Source organism: Mirounga angustirostris, unplaced genomic scaffold (assembly GCF_029215605.1).
Source record: "Mirounga angustirostris isolate CCGP_5_RB_7025 unplaced genomic scaffold, mMirAng1.0.hap1 SCAF_10, whole genome shotgun sequence".
Taxonomy (NCBI): domain Eukaryota; kingdom Metazoa; phylum Chordata; class Mammalia; order Carnivora; family Phocidae; genus Mirounga; species Mirounga angustirostris.
In genome coordinates, this window is record NW_026991718.1 from 27,501,307 (window position 1) to 27,506,681 (window position 5,375).

The 5,375-nt window shown below is 34.3% G+C and overlaps 1 non-coding gene across 1 annotated transcript; it reads left to right on the top strand.

Annotated features, from left to right (window-relative positions):
- Nucleotides 1–1,107: 1,107 nt before the first annotated feature.
- LOC123852198 (small nucleolar RNA SNORA63) lies at nt 1,108–1,241 on the top strand. The gene has a single exon (XR_006792812.1). It is a non-coding gene; the product is annotated as a small nucleolar RNA SNORA63 (small nucleolar RNA).
- The last annotated feature ends 4,134 nt before the right edge of the window (nt 1,242–5,375 follow it).

Genomic DNA, 5,375 nt, shown 5'->3' on the forward strand with positions numbered 1-5,375 from the left:
CTAGCTCTGAACAGCTTCCACTGCTATCGTGATTGGCAGTCCATTCTAATGTCAATTCTTTAGCTTCCGATCTATTTTTTTTTTTTTTTTTCTCAGAATTCGGTATGGGGCCTTTGGTCTAAGTGCTTAACATACTTTTCTTGGCTAAAACCTTGGGTTCCCACCCTGTTTAAGTGTTTCCTCCCATGGCTGTGCTGTTTCAGTTGAACAACCAGCCTGCCCCCTCCATCATTTACATAAGTACCCAGCCTTGAGTACTTGCCTTGACCCAAAGAAATGGAACCAGACAAGTGGGGTCTGTAGAGTCCATATGTCTTTCTTTTAAGATTTTTTTTTTTTTTTTTAATTTATTTGACAGAGAGACACAGCGAGAGAGGGAATACAAGCAGGGGGAGTGGGAGAAGGAGAAGCAAGCTTCCCGCAGAGCAGGGAGCCCGATGTGGGACTCGATCCCAGGACCCCGGGATCATGACCTGGGCCGAAGGCAGACGCTTAACGACTGAGCCACCCAGGCGCCCCAGTCCATATGTCTTTCTTAATTTATACTTGGGGGTATTGATTTAACCATGTGTTTCAAAAGCAAAACAATACCCAGAATATTAATTGAGCACCTGCAGGTATATAGAAAGATTTATCTTAGTATAATCACATCCATGAAAGAATAGTATTATCCTCTCCATGTTTTTAGCGGAGGAAACTAACTTTTAGGTGAAAAGGTTAAATAACTCAACTGAGATTGCCTATTAATAAATTGTGGAACCAGAAAAAAATTGTCTGCATCCTATAGCACCATGATATTTAACTTAAAAATTGTTATCTGCAAATTAACTTCAAAATTGTTATCTAAATTTGTACAAGTAAATGGCCTATGAACACTTTATCAGCGGTAAACACACACACACGCACACGCACACACACAAGTAATATACACTTATCACTATAAAAGGCATCTAGTGGTAAGCCTGGCCCCTAGTTAGGAGAAACTAAGACCGTGAAAATCTGGATTTGATCCAACTACTCTTCTGCTTTGTGTCTCCATTGTTTAATGTATCATGATTTGCTACATGACTTTCTGGTGGCCTTGTTGCTTCATTAAAATAGATTCTAATGCAGGATCTAGTTACAATGTAGCTATAAAGTGCTGCCTTATCTTTGCCCCCTGCTCAAAATAAAGCTGTTACCTTTCTAGCCCTGTCCGCCATGGTGCTTATTAGCAGCCAGGGATGCATGGTCTCAGACATGTTTACCAAGTAAAACACTGACTTGAGGGGCGCCTGGGTGGCTCAGTCATTAAGCGTCTGCCTTTGGCTCAGGTCATGATCCCAGGGTCCTGGGATTGAGCCCCGCATCGGGCTCCCTGCTCAGCGGGGAGTCTACTTCTCCCTCTCCCACTCCCCCTGCTTGTGTTCCCTCTCTCGCTGTGTCTCTCTCTGTCAAATAAATAAATAAAATCTTTAAAAATAAATAAATAAATAAAAATAAAATAGATTCTAGAGCGTAGTGGTTAGGAACATAGCTCTAGGGTCTTATGGGCCTGCAATTCTTGAGCTGTATGACTTTGGGTAAGGGATTTGGAATCTTTGAGTTTCATCATCCTTATTTATAAAATAAATAACAGCTATTTCATTAACTTCATTATGAAGATTGGGATATTATTCATAAGCTCTTAGAGTTTCTGGCTTACAGGAAGCACTCCACAAATGTGTTATTACTGTACTATTTGTTGTTGCTGTTATTTATTTGTAGTAGTATAGAAGGTGTCATTCTCTGTTAGCTGCTCAAAGATGAGTTCTGTTGGCAAATGTTTAATCCATTTAACTTCCTGCTCTAACTATTGCTGTTTCTTTTTGCTGTTTTAAAAACACACAAGCATACCGGAGGTGTGTCTTTTCTCCAGTGCATATATGCTCTGAAAGACCTTATGGAAGGTATCCACTGCTGAAAAATTCCTATGCTTGGCCACAAAAACTTTTGCAACTACAGAAAGTTTATGAATTATTTTGGCATAGATCAAATGAATAATAATTTTTGGGCTGTGTACTGTTCAGATATTTTGTAATAACATACTCTTATTTAGAAACTTCTGTGGTAGTAGTTTCTTGCGGCATGCTGTGCTTCATAAATCTGGGCTCTGGTAACTGAAAGTTGAGATTTTCTATTTTGGCCACTCCACGTTTGGCCACCCCGCAGGTGAGTTACATATTCACAATGATACAAGTGAAAGAGATGATTTAATCTAAACCTCTCATTAATTTAAGACAAAGGAAATGGAACTCCGCTTCTGACAATGGTGGAATAGTGGGTTTTAGACCAAATATTCTACTGAGAGCAACTAGGAAACCTGGATTGAATGTAAATAAATTGTTTGAGGGAATTATAGAGATACTAAGATAGCAAGAAAATGTTTGGATAATATCTAGAAAAGAAGAGAGAGTGTACCACTCTTTTCCTTGAACTGACTACAGATGGCTAAGAGCCTGAAGAACTAACCAGAACTTTCTATAGATTACAGGATTAGGGGAATAGAAATTGAAGTTCAGGACCTACTAAAGAAGAGGGGTACTGCTAAGGGTAATCAAAATATAGATCATTTCCCATAAGAATTGAAACTAAGCTTTGCATCTTAGTAGTCTCTGGATTGAGATGATTTTCCCTAGCCTAGTTGTATATCAGAGCAAAAACTAAATTCTCCCTATAGAAGATAACATTGTAGAGAGTCTTAACATAGCTCTATAATATTTCATATATAAAGCTTAGTTAGTACTTAGTCAAAAGTAATCAGGCATACAATTGAACATCAGCCAGGATCTAAACTGGAAAATATTTAAAAAGACCATAGAAACTGACTCCTAGAAAATCAGATAATGGAGGTATTTATAGCATCTTTAAGATGTTACATGATTAATATACTCAAGTAATTAAACAAGATTGAGAATTAGAATTTCATCACCTAACTGGAAACTATTAAAATATCAAATAATCACATTGTATGCCTTAAATTACAATATTATTGTATAATATGTATACGTCAAAGCTGAGAAAAAATAAAATTAAAAATCAAGAACTAAATATAATAACTGAAATAAATAACTAATGGATAGGATTATATCATATTAGATATTTCTATAGTGATAATTAGTGGGCCAGAAGGTAGGGTAGATATATAAATGCCAAAAACGTGACTAGAAAAAAAAGAATAAACATTTACCAAAAATAATATTTGGAATATAGTGAAAATACCCTGTATATGATAAAAAAGTAAAAGTAGAGTTGAAGCAATATTGATGAGATAGTTACCAACAAATTTCAAACCAGTTATATTGCAAAACAGCAACGACAATCCTAAATATAATTACAGTAGAACTGCTGAAATAAAAGAAAATATCTCAGAGGCAGTCAAGGAGAAAAAACACATTTTCTTCAAAGAAACAACAATAAGGTGGACAGCTGACTTTTTGGCAGAAACCATGGCAGAGGAAAAGCAAAATGATACTTTGAAAGGATGGCATCATAATAACTTAAAAGAAAAAAATTCTATAACAGAAAAAATTATCCTTCCAAAAATGCAGGTTAGAATAAAGACATTTGTTAGATCAGAAGAAAAAAAGATTTTGTAAATGTCCTACCTGCACTAAAGAACAGAGAAGATGTTCTTCAAATAGAATGAAAGCAATCTTAGATGGGAAATGCTTAGACATTTATGAGATAATGAAGAGCAATTAAAATGTTAAGTATGTAAAAGAATATTGATTGTATAAAGCAGTAATGAACTCTTTGAGACTTATAATGAGACATAAATTATTTGACAATAGGAACATAGAATTCGGGATGATGATTAATAGAATCAAATTTCCTCAGATGATGTGGAGAGTGTCAATAGTACTCTTTCATTAGAGGTTAATAAATCATAGATACTAGTGGTAATCTCTAGGGTAAACATTAAATTAAATGTGTAACTAATGAGTGAATGGAAGGAAAAAATATAACAAAATTACTTTAAAAGCTGAGGCAAAAATAGAAGCAAACAATACATGAGACAGTAAGGAAATAAATAACATGAAAGTTCTGCATATCTATGTAGGTAATTGCATTAAAAATAAATGAGCTAGGTACTCCATTTAAATAGTACAATGATAAGAATGATTATATTTCATGGAAAAAAATACCAGTGTGCTTTGTATAAGATACATCTTAAATATAAAAGCATAAGACTGATGAAAGTAAAATGATATGGCATTAATAATAGAAGAAAAGATTGATAAATTGAACTAACTCCTATTAGTAGCTTTTGTTCATCAAAGGACATCATTAAAATAATATAAATGTAAATCACAAAATGGAGAATGTATTTGAAACACATATAACTGACAGAGTTTGTATCTTATTTATAACTCTGTAATAGAAAAGAGAATTCCTACCCAGTAAAAAAAAAAAAAAAAAAAAAGTGAGAAGGTTTTAAGCCATGCTTAAAGTGACAGTTGCTACAAACATTTTGAAAAACGTTGTTATTATCTACCAAATTTGGAAAGATCAGTGGGTAGATAGATAAACAGATATCTTAATACCCAGCATGTTTACTATTAAGTATATTCCATATATACGCACACACACATACACATGTACTTCACACATTTGTGTGCCAAGAGACATATATGAGAATGCTCATAACACCACTAACCAAAATAGTGAAAACAAATGCTTCATCAGCTGGAGAATAAAACTAAATTACAGGATATTCATACTTTGGAATAGTATGGAACAAAAACAATGAATGCAACAACATGAACGAATATACCAAACAAAATGTTGGAAAAAAGAAGCCAGGTAAAAGGTCCATAATCATAAGCTCTTTATATAATGATCAAAAAGAGGTGCAACTAATTCACAGTGTTAGTGGTGAGAGTGATGATTACCTTTGAGAAAGAGCGATTGTAGAGTTATGGAGGAATTAGTGGGGAGTTCTGCAGGTTTTGCCATGTTCTAATTCTTTTTTTGAGGGGAGTTTTATTATTTTCATTATTTAAATTCAATTAGCCAATATATAGTACATCATGAGTTTCAGAGGTAGTATTCAGTAATTTATCAGTTACATATTAACACCCAGTTAATACCAGTAAACCTTGTACTTTCAACTCAGTTATGTATTTCTCTCTTAAACCATGAGCTCTGTTTCAGCAGCTAAGATGTCTTATTTATTGCATCCTTAACCTTTAGGGAAGTATCTCACATATCTTAGTATAGTCAACAGATGTTAAGAATTCATTCATCTAGCTCATATATTTTCATCACCTTCTATGTACTGTGCGCTCTTCTATTGTTGATGTTGAAATCAGTGATCAGGATAGAATAGGCTGCTGATCTCATGGATTGATTGT